The sequence below is a fragment of the Nycticebus coucang genome, chromosome 12 (genome assembly GCF_027406575.1).
Source record: "Nycticebus coucang isolate mNycCou1 chromosome 12, mNycCou1.pri, whole genome shotgun sequence".
NCBI classification, from domain to species: Eukaryota; Metazoa; Chordata; class Mammalia; order Primates; family Lorisidae; genus Nycticebus; species Nycticebus coucang.
Window position 1 is genome coordinate 67786091 of NC_069791.1, and position 15849 is coordinate 67801939.

At 41.6% G+C, this 15849-nt stretch overlaps 1 protein-coding gene and 2 pseudogenes across 2 annotated transcripts in view; 2 read left to right on the plus strand and 1 right to left on the minus strand.

Annotated features, from left to right (window-relative positions):
- Positions 1-15849, plus strand: part of CYTH3 (cytohesin 3) — a 155553-nt gene that overhangs the window by 94344 nt on the left and 45360 nt on the right. The window lies entirely within an intron of this gene.
- LOC128560902 (group XIIA secretory phospholipase A2-like) lies at positions 3109-4556 on the minus strand (annotated as a pseudogene).
- On the plus strand, positions 5141-5904 carry LOC128561063 (heme-binding protein 2-like; annotated as a pseudogene).

A 15849-nucleotide genomic window follows, 5' to 3' on the forward strand; every position in this document is an offset into this window, starting at 1 on the left:
GCTACTTGTATTTTAAAACAATGGTGATGTTCTTTCTTAAGCAACAATCTTTTTTTCCCCCCTAATAACTACAATATGATACAGTATGCAACAGGTCATTTGAAAGTGCTCCTCCTGAGTAGCTGGACCACAGGTGCCTGCCACAATGCCTGGCTATTTTTTTGTTACAGTTTGGTCAGGGCCGAGTTTGAACCTGCCACCCTCCGTATATGGGGCCGGCACTCTACTCACTGAGCCATAGGTGCCGCCCCTGAAACTTCATAATCAGTTTCTTCTGAATCAGTTTTCTACTCAGGGTAGTTGATATTTGTGTTTTTCCACATAATATTGTCACCATAGAAGGCATAGTGACATGGCATTATCTTTCAGATTTTGCAGACTTTTCATGCTGAGACTTTCTTGATCTTACCAGCGGGTGATGATGAAAATTTTGTAGCAATAACAAGATTCAAATTCCTCCACCACATTGTTCTTAAACTTTGTTTTTGGCTGAAACATTAAGGAATAGCTTTTGTTTAGTTATGCCTCTATCAATAATAAGCAAATTCCACCAGGAGGGAAATGTGTCCTCTCTGGATAGAAGTGGTGTGTTACAATACTGGTGTCAGTGGTTTAAAATGCTGTTATGAGGATTTTATGTCCTGTGTGATGTGAGTGGCTTTTGTTCAGATTATAATCATTGTCAAAGCTGTGTACTTTACTTTCAAACCATTCATAGTTTTTTTTCTGTTGTATCAAGTATAATTTGAACTTGGAGTTACTGGGCAGGAATTACAGGAACCACATAGAATTCAGTAATACCTGGGTGCTCTTGAAGGAAAGAGCACCTGTGTGCTTCCCTGGCTGCTTCTGGCTGGAGAGGGAGAGGTGTGGATGGAAGCCTGGGCACCTGTGTGTGTCCCAGTCCCTGTCCCCCATGGGACCAGCCTCATGAGGCAGCCACAGTGGGGCCTGGGAATTCACTGTCAGTAGAATTGAGCCTGGTATGAGATGCATACTGGGGGTGATGGTGAGCTCAGATCAATTCCCTGCCAGAACTTCCTAAGATGCCCACCTTCTCAGCATCTCCATTGCTTAGCGATGCCTTTTCTTAAGTGTGTGAGTTGGAAGAATTTTGTGTGAGTTGGAAGTTTGAGTAAGTATTTTCCTTCCATGTGTACTTTTAAATGATGATCTGTACCTGGGAGAAGTTAGCCATTGACATTGTATACATGCTGATCTGATTGTCCTTTTAATTTTTTGAGTTAACTTCAGGGTCTTGGATATTAAAGAGAAGAAGGAGACCTATAAAAATAATAATAATACTAAGCAAATTCCATAGATTTGTAAGCAATGATATATATATATGTCACATTTGATTTCAGAGGTGTTAATATGTAGGAAAATGCATCTTATAATTGGCAAAGTATGTTATGTTTGTTAGATCAAGCATGTTATTGTGTTAGCCATATTTTCTACATCTTTCCTTTGCCTTTGAGCAAAAAATTTATTTTTACATGTCTGTCCATTTTTGCTTTTTAGATTTTGAGGCTATTTTGTTAGATGCGTATAAATTCAGACTTGTTGGCTTTGTGATTAATTGAACAATTGTCATTATCTAGGGACTCCTTTTACCTTTAGTCTATTTTTCTTTTCTTTTTGTAGAGACAGAGTCTCACTGTACCGCCCTTGGTAGAGTGCCGTGGCGTCACACGGCTCACAGCAACCTCTAACGCTTGGGCTTACGCCATTCTCTTGCCTCAGCCTCCCGAGCAGCTGGGACTACAGGCGCCCGCCACAATGCCCGGCTATTTTTTTGTTGCAGTTTGGCCGGGGCTGGGTTTGAACCCGCCACCTTGGCATATGGGGCCAGCGCCCTACTCACCGAGCCACAGGCGCCGCCCTAGTCTATTTTTCTTAAAGTCTGTTTTGCCTCTCTGATGTTTGTCTAGCAGTACCAGATTTTTTCAGTAAGGATTTGTCTGGTATATCACTTTCTACTGTTTTACCTGCAATTTTATTTGTTCATATGTTTTAGCTCTTACAATAGGGCATTTAGTGGGATTCTTTTTTGCTCATTTTTTTGAGTCCAGCTTTTAAAACTTGGTCCTTTTTTCCATTTATGTTCATTGCAAATGCATCAGGTACTTATTACTACATAACAAACTGCTCCAAAGTAATTGACTTAAAATAAGTTAGTTGTCTCTCTCAGTCTGAGTTGGCTGGCATTCCACATGCTGCTCTTGTCTGGGTTCACTCATGTGGCTGCATTCAGGTGACAGGTCAGCTGTGGCTGAACCCATCCCAGATGACTTCACTTATGTGTCTGGGGTTTTAGCTGAGGTGATGCAGCAGTGGCAATGTCTACGACTCTGTCCCTGTGGCTTCTTTACACAATAGATTTCATTCTCAAGGTTCCTGGCCTAGGCTTCTCCATTGCACGGTGGCCTCAGAGTTCCAGGATGGTGGAGGGGCAAGACCTTAGGGCTTGGGCTTTTGATTCTGCACACTGTCACATCTGCCATCTTCCCTTGGTCAGAAGTCCCAGCTGGGTGCGGTGGTTCATGCCTATAGTCATAGCAATTAGGAGGCTGGGGCAGGTAGATTACTTGAACTCAGAGGTTGGAGACCAGCCTGAACAAGAGCAAGACCCAGTCTCTCCTAAAAAAAGAAAAATTAGCTGGATGTTGTCATGGGCACCTATAGTCCCAGCTACTTGAGAGGCTGAGGCAAGAGGATTGGTTGCTGGAGCCCAGGCATTTGAGGTTGCTGAGCTAGGCTTATGCCACAGCACTCTACCCAGGGCAACAGATAAGAGAAATGGCAAGATATTATGGACTTGTTTTTCTGTCTACCATAGTAAAGATTAGTATATTTGGATTTTTTTCTACTCCTATATTTAGCATTTTGTATTTCAGATAGTTTTTCTGTGCTGTTCTTTTCTTTGTTTTTTTGATAATTTTTTCTCATTCCAGTTATTTCTCTCTCCCAGTTTCAACATTTTGAACTCCATTCCTTTCATGCTTAGCCTAGAAATTTTAGTATGTATTCTTAAATTGCCAAGCCTAAACTTAATCACTTATACCTTCTGCCTTAAAACTCTTTTTTTTTTTTTTTTTTAATCAAGAACAACTTTTATTAAGTCCACAATTAGTAAAAGGTTACAGTCTTTTAAAAATATCCCAGCATCTACCACAAGGAACAAGTGCTAGGAAATAAACATCAAAGCATAACAGTAAATAGCGCACTAATGTGTTTGTTAAATAATTTTCATTTGTTTCATTATATCCACCTTTACTCCACCTTTGTGTTATGAGTGGTCCATAAAACGGAAGTAGCTATGTTTCTGTATCTTCTTCACGTCACCTTCTACACATATTACATAATGTTTAGATTACATATGCTGGGTTTGTTTCCTGAGTGGTGATCAGCTGAAAAACAGACATGGAAACCTTGTCCTTATAATTAGACCTAATAGAAGTGTGACTTATTTATAGGCTCAATGGACTGTAGAAAAACAACAAATTATGTGTAATTAAAATAGACAAAGAATAAATTCAGTTTCTTTCGGTTATAAATGTGTATTTAAAATTTCCTAGTAAACAAATAACACTTGTAAGTGAAGAATTTCCTGTAGTTCAAAAAATAATAATAATGTTGAACAGCCTTTATAATGAATTTTATATTTGATCTCATTTTTCTTGGTAAATTTGGTTGCAAAAATCAAGTTATATAATGCTTTTTTGTAAAAATTCTGCCCTTAAAACATACTGGTCAAGACAATTTGGCACACGAAGGCACCACCACCAGGAGGGTGGCTGAGAAGGCAAGCGCGCCTCCTCTGACCTGCTCCACGATGTTTTACTTCGAGGTTTTAATGTTAAAATATAAACTTTTATAAGGTCTTAAAATAATCTTTTCATAAAATAAGATATTTTTATGCTATAAAAACATTTGTTCTTGGGCAAAGACTATGTTCTTCCATCATCATCTGTCACCAGCTGTCAGTGTCTTCCTTAAAGATCTGTTTTTTCTTTATAACGGCACCTACATGCAGCTCACTGTCCAGGTACAGTTTATAGCCTAAATGTATGACACTGTCAAACAAGAGCTCCACCGTTGTTTCACATGCCTGAACATGCTGAGCTAGTCCTAGCGTTTTCTGCACATTTTGGCAGATCTTGGAGAGGCAATACTGGAACTTCTCCTCACAGTCATTCTTGCTTTTGCCACAGGTCTCATAGCACCTGTCATGTTGTTTGCAGCACTTTGTCAGGGAAGGGATACCAATGTTAAGATGAACACCAAACAGTGGAGAACCACATCCATTCGGCGGGGAGGGTCTGTAACCATAACGTGGGAAAGGTTTACATCCGTCACTGCACTTAGGCAGATCCCGTCCTCCCCTCCTAGGAGGTCCAAGTCAGCGTTCTGGTAGGTGTCTATCTTGTGGACGCCGTTCGGATGGTCTTCAGGGTGGCCCTCCAGTCGGTGGTCTGGGCCGGCTCCTGGCACCTGACCCCGGCGACCAGCAGGAGCAGCAGGAGGGTGAGCGTGGGCCGCGGGAGCAGGGCCATCTGCGCAGCGCCGGGCTCCTTGGGTCCCCGGAGCCGGGGGAGCCTCCAAGGAGCCCCCGGGACACCCTAAGCGGTGGCGCGGGCCCCGGGCAATACGGCTGCTGCTGGCTCCATGCCCACGCCTCCTTCCTGCCTTAAAACTCTTAAGACAGTGGTTCTCAAACTTACTAATGCCACGACCCTTTAATACAGATCCTCATGTTCTGGTGACCCCAGGTTGCTGTGAGCTGTGATGCAATGGTACTCTATGGAGGGCAACATAGTGAGACTCTGTCTCAAAAAAAAAAAAAATTTAAAGATTTTAAAATTAAATTTGTATAAGAGTTTTTGTTAGCAAAAGAACATTAACATTTCTTCTGAAGCATGCTGAGTTTCCCTTTTCTGGTCCTATGCCCTTTCTTCCCTCCTAGGAGGTAATTATTCTGAATTCTGTATTTTTTTCTAATTAATTTGAGTTGTTTTGCTACACCTAAACAATGTTATTATTCAATTCTTCATGTTTCTGTAATATTTCTACATTATTCTTATGAGATCATTTATTCTTTGCCTGTAGTTGTATGTATTTATTTTCAAGACTATTTGGGATGTCTTTGCATAAACATGCAACAGCACATTTACCCATTTTACTCTGGGTGAGCATTTAAGTTATTTATTTATTTTTTATCTACTAAATGTGCTGCTTTGGTGGGTGGGGAGCCCCAAGTGTGGGCTCTTAATGATGTAGCTGGCCCGGCTCTCAAAGTGTTAGGCGCTCCAGCCAGATCCCAAGGTGGCTGAGGGCGTGGTGGCCCAAGCAGTGGAGACACTGGACTGCAAGACCTAGGAGGATTTGGGCCAGCCCAAAAGTTGTGAGATCTGACACCGTGGACCAGCCAAGTAGGTCAGCACTGCCATTGAGTCTATGGAGTAGGATTTAGCCATCTAGACTGACTTTACAAAACTGAACATCTATATCCATTTCAAAAATGAGAAAAAGATGAAAATACAGATGACAGCTCCAGTGACAAGCTATGGGGAACTGGGTTCAGGTCCTTTTAGTGAGCCTACCTTTACCATTTTCCTGTATAACCTCTCTGATCAGCAGTTTGATCTGCCCAGGCCTTTAGGGTCAGATGTCTTCCTTTGAGGACACAGCTGAAATGACTGTGTTTACGTGCTCTTTCAATGGATTCTTTAGTGTTAAAAGAATCAAGAACAATTTTTGACATTAGCAAACATTTTGAGGGAAGAAGGAAAAGTGTTTTTTGTTTGTTTGTTTGTTTTGAGACAGTTTCACTTTGTTGCCCTTAGTAGAGTGCTATGGTGTCATGGCATGGACCCCACCTCATGTCCATATCTTTAGATCTAAAGCTAGTCAAGATGCTTTGGAGAAGACCCTTGTCCCAACCTCTTGTCCTGGATGGTGCAGAAGGGCAAGAGGGCTGATGGCCTCTAATCCAGGAGCCCAGAAGGGAAGAAGATGTGGGGTGCATGTGTCTGTACTTACCTCTCCATACTGTTTTTGGTAGGATACGCTTGTCCTCACATGTGTTTGGTATCCCCAAATCCCCTGTTTTACTTTATACAGGGTGTCCCAAAAGTTGCCCATAAAGTCGCCACACATAGAGAAAATGGAAATTGTAGGTACCTTTATTTACAAAATATTCACTACAAAATTTTACAAACGATTTATATTCTCTATGTTGGCCACCTCTTTTTAAATTTTGTAATGAATTTTTTTTTTTTGGTTTTTGGCTGGGGCTAGGCTTGAACCCGCCACCTCCGGCATATGGGACCGGCGCCCCACTCCTTGAGCCACAGGCGCCGCCGTAATGAATATTTTTTTTTTTTTTTTTTTTGTAGAGACAGAGTCTCACTGTACCGCCCTCGGGTAGAGTGCCGTGGCGTCACACGGCTCACAGCAACCTCTAACTCCTGGGCTTCCGCGATTCTCTTGCCTCAGCCTCCCTAGTAGCTGGGACTACAGGCGCCCGCCACAACGCCCGGCTATTTTTTTTTGTTGTTGCAGTTTGACCGGGGCTGGGTTTGAACCCGCCACCCTCGGCATGTGGGGCCGGCGCCCTACTCGCTGAGCCACAGGCGCCGCCCCGTAATGAATATTTTTTAAATAAAAGTACATTTAGCTGTAATTTCCCATTTTCCCTATGTTTGGTGACTTTATGGGCAACCTTTGGGACATCCTGTAGAAGTAAATAGTCTTCTACGGAGTGGGGGAGGAGAGGAAGGGCTGGTCTCTGAATTCCTGAGCAAGAGTGAGACCCTGTCTCTACTAAAAAAAAAAATTAGAAAAACCAGCCAGGTGTTGTGGGCTTAGCTATTTGGGAGGCTGAGACAAGAGGATCCTTTGAGGTTGCTGTGAGCTAGGCTGACACTATAGCACACTATCCAGTCTAAAATAAATACATACAATAAAGAATTGACACTTTCACATGTTACTGTTTTGATCTTGTGCCTATTCAAGTCATTTGTTTCTTTTGTTTTATTATTATTATTACTTTTTGTTAAATCATAATTTTGTACATTGATGCATTTATGGGGTTCAGGGTACTGCTTTGATATATAATATTAAATGCTTACATTGAACTAAGTAACACACCCATCACAATTATACTCATTTCTTAATAGTTTTGAAATGTACCATTGCATCATGAACATTAAGTGAGGTCCCCCCATATATACCCCTCCTCCCATATCCCCCCTCCCCTCCCCCCTCCTCTTCCCTTCTACTTTCTGGATGATAGTTATGTTTTGTCATTCATATGAGTGTATAGGTGATTATATATTGACTTCATAGTAGTATTGAGCACATTGGATACTTTTTTTCTCATTCTTGAGATACTTTACTAAGAAGAATATGTTCCAGCTCCATCCAAGTAAACATAAAAGATGTGAAGTCTCTGTCTTTTTTTTATGGCTGCATAGTATTCCATGGTGTACATATACCACAATTTGTTAATCCATTCATGGGTCGATGGGCACTTGGGCTGTTTCCATGTCTTGGCTATCATGTACTGGGCTGCAATAAACATTCTAGTGCAAATGTCTTTGTTGTAAAATAATTTTTGATCATCTAGGTATTATATCTAGTAGAGGAATTGCAGGATTGAATGGTAGGTCTACTTTTAGTTCCTTGAGTGTTCTCCAAACTTCTTTCCAAAAAGGTTGTATTAGCTTGCATTCCCACCAGCAGTGCAGAAGTGTTCCCTTCTCTCCACATCCACGTCAACATCTGTAGTTTTGGGACTTTGTAATGTGGGCTAATCTTTCTGGACTTAGATGATATCTCAAAGTGGTTTTGATTTGCATTTCTCTGATGATTAAGGATGATGAGCATTTTTTCATGTGTTTGTAGGCCATGCGCCTGTCCATCAGAGAAGTTTCTGTTCAAGTCTCTTGCCCACATAGAAATGGGGTTATTTGTTCTTTTCTTATTGATTAGTTTGAGTTCTCTGTAGATTCTAGTTATCAGACCTTTGTTGGAAGCATAACCTGCAAAAATCTTCTCCCATTCTGAAGGTTGTCTGTTTGCTTTTTCTTACTGTGCTCTTGGCTGAGCAAAAGCTTTTTAGTTTGATCAGATCCCAGTAATGTATTTTTGGTGTTGCTTCAATTGCCTGGGGGGGGGTACCCCTCTTAAAATATTCTCCCAGGCCAATTTCTTCAAGTGTTTTCCCCGCACTCTCTTCCAGTATTTTTATAGTTTCATGTCTTAAGTTTAAATCTTTTATCCAGTGAGAATCAATTTTTGTTAATGGTGAAAAGTGGGGGTCCAGTTTCAGTCCTCTACAGATCGCTAGCCAGTTCACCCAGAACCATTTGTTAAATAGGGAGTCTTTGCCCCACTGAATATTTTTGATAGGCTTATCGAAGATCAAATGACGTAGCTGGGTTCATCTCTTGGTTCTCTATTCTGTTCCATAAATCTACCTCTTTGTTTTTGTGCCAGAACCATGCTGTTTGGATCACTATAGATTTATGGTATAGCCTGAAGTCTGGTAATGTGATTCCTCCTGATTTGTTCTTATTTCTGAGTAATGTATTTGCTATTCGAGGTTTTTTCTGATTCCATATAAAATGAAGTACTATTTTTTCAAGTTCTTTAAAGTATGACAATAGTGCTTTAATAGGGATTTCATTAAATCTGTAGATTGCTTTGGATAGAATGGACATTTTAGCAATGTTGATTCTTCCCGCCATGAGCATGGTATGTTTTTCTATTTGTTAACATCTTCAGCTATTTCTTTTCTCAGAGTTTCATAGTTCTCTTTGTAGAGATCTTTCATGTCCTTTGTTAGGTAAATTCCCAGATGTTTCATTTTCTTTGGCACTTTTGTGAAAGGAATAGAGTCCTTGACTATATTTTCAGCTTGACTATTGTTAGCATATATAAAAGGTACTGACTTGTAAGTATTGATTTTGTATCCTGAGATGCTGCTTTATTCCTTGATCACTTCCAAGAGTTTTGAAGTTGAGTCCCTGGGATTTTCCAGGTAAAGGATCATATCATCAGCAAAGAGTGAGAGTTTGATCTCTTCTGACCCTATTTGGATACCCTTGATCGCCTTCTCTTACCTGATTACAATGGCTAAGATTTCTATTACTATGTTGAATAGCAGTAGAGACAGTGGGCATCCTTGCCTCGTTCCCGATCTGAGTGTAAATGTTTTCAGTTTTACACCATTCAATATGATGTTGGCTGTGGGTTTGCTGTAGATGGCCTCTCTCAGTTTAAGAAATGTCCCTTCTATGCCTGTTTTCTTAAGTGTTCTTCTGATCATGAAAGGATGCTGGATATTATCAAAGGCTTTTTCTGCGTCAATTGAGAGAGTCATATGGTCTTTGTTTTTTATTTTATCAATGTGATGTATTATATTTATAGACTTGTGTATGTTGAACCAACCCTGTAACCCTAGAATAAAACCAACTTGATGATGGTGTATAATTTTTTTTTGATGTGTTGCTAAATTCTGTTTGCTAAGATCTTATTGAATATTTTTGCATTGATATTCATTAATGATATTGGTCTATAATTTTCTTTCTTTGTTGGATCCTTTCTTGATTTGGGCATCAGGGTGATATTTGCGTTGTTGAATGTGTTGGGAAGTATTCCTTCTTTTTCTGTGCTTTGGAAAATGTTGTATACTATAGGTACTAGTTCTTGAAAGGTTTGATAGAATTCAGATGTGAAGCCATCTGGTGCCAGACTTTTCTTTTTTGGGAGATTTCGTATTGTTTGATGCTATTTCAGTGATTGATATAGGTCTATTCAAGATTTCTAATTCTTTCTGGTTGCGTCTAGGAAGGTGGCATGCTTCCAGGTATTGGTCTATTTCAGATTTTCATATTTCCAGGAATAGAGATTTTTATAGTAATCATTGACCATTTTTTGAATTTCTGAAGTGTCTGTTGTTCTTTCTCCTTTATCATTTCTGATAGATAATATTAGAGATTTTACTTTTCTTTTTTTTTTTTTTTTTTTTCATTTTCTGTAGCATTTATTCATTCAGCAAACACTTACTTTAGGTCAGCACTATTCAAGGGGCAAGATTTTTCCTTCCGAGACTCAAAAAGTTAATATGTCCTGTTTCAGATCACCAAGGCATTAAGCAGCAGACTAGGCCCTCAAGCAGAGTTCTTTTTTTTTTTTTTTTTTTGTAGAGACAGAGTCTCACTGTACCACCCTCGGTAGAGTGCCGTGGCCTCACACAGCTCACAGCAACCTCTAACTCTTGGGCTTAGAGTGATTCTCTTGCCTCAGCCTCCCGAGCAGCTGGGACTACAGGCGCCCGCCACAACGCCCGGCTATTTTTTTTGTTGTTGTTGCAGTTTGGCCGGGGCTGGGTTTGAACCCGCCACCCTCGGCATATGGGGCCGGCGCCCTACTCACTGAGCCACAGGCGCCGCCCTCAAGCAGAGTTCTTATGACTACATCCTTAATAGCCAGAACAGTGTAACATGCTGCTTCTCAGCACCTAGTGATAACTGGTTTGGTTCCTGCTCCACTTAGCTTTCACATTCCTTCCAGCAGCCTCCTCCCACAGTAAGAGACTGTTTTACTTTTCTATTTCTGGTGGGGTTGACCAAAGGTTTATCAATTTTGTTAATCTTTAAAAAAAAACAACTTTTTGTTTTGTTGATCTTCTGAATGATTCTTTTGTTTTCAATTTCATTTAATTCTTCCCTAATTTTGGTTATTTCTTTTCTTCTGCTGGGTTTGGGGTTGGAATGTCCTTCCTTTTCCAGTTGCTTGAGATGATCCATTAAGTTGTTGGCTTCCTCTCTTTCTGTTTTCTTAAGGCTTCCAGTGCTATAAGTTTCCCTCTTTGGACTGTCTTTGCAGTATCCCACAGGTTTTGATCATTTGTGTCTTCATTATCATTTTGTTCCAAAAATTTGGTGATTTCCTTCTTAATCTCGTCTTTGACCCAGCTATCATTCAGCCTAAGATTATTTAGTTTCCATGTCTTTGTTTGAGAATGAAGATTTCTGTTGCTGTTGAGTTCAACTTTTATTCTATGGTGGTCCGAGAAGACACAAGGAATAATTTCTACACTTCTAAATTTGCTGAGGTTAGACTTGTGTCCTAGGATATGATCTATTTTTTTTTTTTTTTTGTAGAGACAGAGTCTCACTGTACCGTCCTCGGGTAGAGTGCCGTGGCGTCACACGGCTCACAGCAACCTCTAACTCTTGGGCTTACGCGATTCTCTTGCCTCAGCCTCCCGAGCAGCTGGGACTACAGGCGCCCGCCACAACGCCCGGCTATTTTTTTGTTGCAATTTGGCCGGGGCTGGGTTTGAACCCGCCACCCTCGGCATATGGGGCTGGCACCCTACTCACTGAGCCACAGGTGCCGCCCAAGAAGTAGATTTTTTTTTTGTTTTGTTTTTGTGGTTTTTGGCCGGGGCTAGGTTTGAACCCGCCACCTCTGGCATATGGGACCGGCGTCCTACTCCTTGAGCCACAGGCGCCGCCGGATATGATCTATTTTGATGAATGACCTGTGGGCTGATGAGAAGAATATATATTCATTTTTATTAGGGTGAAATGTTCTGTAGAGGTCTGTGAAGTCCATTTGTCTAGGGTCAGGTTTAAGTCTAATATTTCTTTGTTTAGTTTCTTCTTGGAGGATCTATCCAAAACTGTCAAAGGGGTATTAAAATATCCAACTATTATAGTGCAGAAAGATATCAAGTTGTTCATATCCATTAGGGTCAGCTTTATGAATTGAGTATTCTCAATTAGGGTGCATAAATGTTAATTATTGAAATCTCTTCATGTTGGGTGTTTCCCTTGACAAATATGTAGTGACCTTCCTTATCTTTTTTTATCTTTGTTGGTTTAAAGCCAATTGTATCTGCTACTAAAATTGCAACCCCTGCTTTTTTCTGGTTTTCATTTGCCTGTATTATATAAACCCATCCCTTCATCCTGAGTCTATTTTTATCCTTTAAGGTAAGGCGAGATTCTTGTATACAGCAGATATCTGGTCTGAGTTTATGTATCCAGTTAGCCAGCCTGTGCCTCTTTAGAGGACAATTTAAACCATTCACATTAATTGAGAGAATTGATAAGCCTGGTTGTGTTTTGGGTGTCATGATTTTCAGATGTCCAGTGGACGTTTTTAATCCTTTCACCACTGTGGAAGTTGGGTTTTGTTCAACAATTTCTGGGTGAGTTTACTGAGGAGAGGTAGAGCATTGTGTTGGTCATTGTGGAGGATGGGTCTGAGAATATCCTGGAGAGCTGGTTAAGTTATGGCAAATTTCTTCAACATATCTATGTTATTAAAATATTTGATTTCTCCAACACAAATGAATCTCAGTTTAGCTGGATACAGCTGGAAGTTGTTTTGTTTTAGGAGATTGAAGGTCAATGACCATCTTCTTCTGGCTTGAAAAGTTTCGGCTGAGAGATCTGCAGTCATTCTGAAACTTCTCCCTTTGTAGGTGATGCTTTTCTTACATCTGGCTGCTTGCAGAATTTTCTCCTTTGTCTTAACTTTGGCAAAGTTAATCACAAGGTGTCTAGGAGATGCTTTATTTGGATTAAGTCTTGCAGGGGTTCTGAAACTGTCTGCTATCTGAAGTTCTGTATCTCTTGCAATGCTTGGGAAATTCTCCTCCAAAATCCCTTTGGAGTAGAACATCTGTACCTTTAGGGCCATCCTCTTCTTTGGGACTTCCTAGAAGACAAATGTTTGATCTTTTGGAGTGATCCCACAACTCTCTCAGGGAATGATCAGTTTTTGCTCTCCATTTGTCTGCCTCTTTGAGTGTTTGGGAACATTCAAAAGCTTTGTCTTCGGTTTCAGAGATCCTTTCTTCTACCTGGTCAACTCTATTACTGAGGGATTCTACTGTATTTTGGAGTTCCTCAAGTAACTTTTTCATTTCCTTGAGCTCTGCTATCTCTTTTCTCATTATGTCCATATCTTGGTGACTTGGGTTTTGAATTCATTTGTTTCTTGAGACAACTTTAGAACTTCGGAATTCAATTTCTATCTTTTCTTCCATTCTATTTATCTTATTTGCCATCCATATTCTGAATTCAATTTCTTTTATTACTGCCATTTGTCTATGCATGGCATCCTCAGTTGTATCTCCTTTGTCATTTCTAGGGGGTGGGTTGATCTACTCTGGTTATTCATATTGTTAGGGTTCTTCTGTTGGGTCCACACCATGTTTATTTTCCACTGTTTGGTTATCATAACTGGTAGGGTGAGATTGAATTGGGGTTCCCAGGTAGTAGAGATAGCCCCTTACCAAAGCGCTAGGCTTTGTAATTGTGGCTTATCTCCTACAACCTTACAAAGGCTTCTTTCAGAGTTTTGGCTGGAGACTCTGAGGAGTCTTGGTGAGACTTGGGGGATGGTGCAAGCTAGCTATATTTTGATATCAGGCAACCTCTACCCTTTTCTAAAAAACCACAGTATTAAGTTTAAATCTTGACTGTGAAGAGATACAAACAGCTGTGGTGACCACCCTCCACCCTTCAGTTCTTTTCTGTTACAGAACTTCAAAGGTCAACTCAGAATGTCCCCAAGTGGACAGCCCCAGACATGGGTTCCAATTAAATTGACTCAGGCAGTGCAAACCCTGCTCAACACAGAGGGATTCAAGGGCCTCCAACAGCACAATTGGAGCCAGGGATCCACACTCCCAACTGCCAGACTCAGTCCACACGGTTGTCTGCTTCTCTGCTTACAGGCTCAGTTGGAGCCAGGGGCCACACCCCCACCCACCGGTCTTAGTCCACATCCAGCTAGCCTGTGCTTGCCAGACCAGTTGGAGTCAGGGAACCACATCCCAGCTTGCCAGTCTCAGTCCACTGGTTGGCAAGCCTCTGTTCACAGGCTCTGTTGGAGTCAGGGCACCAGACCCTACCCTCTGGTCTCAGTCCACACCCAGCTAGCCTCTGCTTGCCAGACCAGTTGGAGTCAGGGGACCACGCCCCCACCTGCCAGTCTCAGTCTACTGCCTGGCAAGCCTCTGTTTGCAGGCTCTGTTAGAGTCAGGGCACCACACTCTGCCCACAGGTCTCAGTTCTCACCAGCCCTGCTGGAGACAGTGGACCACATCCTAGCCCTCAAATCTTGATTCACACCCAGTAAGCCACTGCTTGAGGGTTCTGTTGGAGTCAGGGGGCCATGCCCTTGCTCTCAGGTCTCAGTCCACACGTAGCAAACCTCTGCTTGCAGGCCGAGCAGGGGCTGGGGACCAGACCTATCTGCCAAACTTAGTCGACATGGGGCAACCATTCTTCCTCTGTGGGTGCCATCAGAGCGGGGGTTTTGTACTCCATCCTGCCAGACACAGCCCAAACCGAGGGTCAACACCACCACTGGCTGGGCCTAGTCATAACCAGGGGACTACTCCTGCCAAGTGTCCATTTCTTTCAACACCCTCTTTCTTCTCTGTTAGTCAGATTCCATCCTGATGGTTGGCAGTCCACACTATGTCCAGATCTCTCAGGACTAGACCAAGCACTCTGTGCTCTGCAGGGGACAGAACTTCAGACTGCTTTGCAAGGGGGAAAGGGTGGACTGGGAGTTTGGACTTGTGAGGGAAAATATCTGTTCAGTTTTATGCCTGGTGGAGTGGTGTCTAGGTTCATAAGTCGGACCTCCCTGGAGAAAGAGACCTGGAATTTAGCAGCTCTCTCCAGTGAGGTAAAATGAGAGGTCTTTTGTTCCCTGCTCATTTGCAGATAGCCTGTGGCAGGCCTCCTGTTTGGGGGAGGGGTATCCTGTCCTCTAGTCAATAGACTTTGTACTTGTAATTTGTTTTCTTGAATGCTCTTTCTTGGAGTTACAGCTTGCCAAACTTCTTTCTTGGCTCAGCTCTCCACCTTTGGCTTCATGGAGTCCAATTCTGTCCAGTTTTTCTTCCTCTTCTCAGGAACCTCTGCTGAGGGTTGCTACCAGTCAGCCATCTTCCCGGAATTCCCATTTGTTTATTTTCTTGCATTGGGTTGTTTTTGTGGTGGTTGTTGTTGCTGTGTGTGTGTGTGTGTGTGTGTGTGTGTGTGTGTGTTTGAGACAGGGTCTTGTTCTGTCTCCCAGGTTAGAGTGCAGTGACATGATCATAGATCATAGCAGCCTCAAACCCATGGGCTCAACAGATCCTCCTGCCTCAGCCTCCCAAGTAGCTTGGACCACAGCTAATTTCTTTTATTTTTGTACAGACAGGGTCTCACTATGTTGTATCACTTCATCTCCAACTCCTAGGCTCCAGTGATTCTCCCACCACTGTGGCCTCCTGAAATGCTTTGATTATTAGGCATCAGCTACCATGCATAGCTGCCTTGTTTTGCTTTGTTTTCTTTAAAGTGACTTGTAGGAATTCTGGATGCTAATGTTTTGACAGTTTCTGGCTTAGCTCATCACTTTATGGTACAGACCTTTGGTAAACAAAAGGTGTAGATTTAAATATTATTAAATTTATTAATATTTTCCTTTGTGATTTACAGTTTTTTCTATCTAGGAAGTCCTTCCCTATCCTGAAATTATAAAAAACATTCTCGTGCTTACTTTGGTTGCACATATGCTAAACAATTGTAATGATAGCTCTACCCAGGGTGTCAAAGTAAGACTGTTTCAAGAAAAAAGAAAAGATTAACATGGGCTCTGGGCAAGGATGACATGCAAATTTGTGAGTATTTTTAAAAAAATAAATTAAAAATACCATTCTCTATTTTTTTTTTTCCTTTGTCGCCCTCAGTAGAGTACTATGGTGTCATAGCTCACAGCAACTTCCAACTCTTGGACTCAAGTGATTCTCTGGCCTCAGCC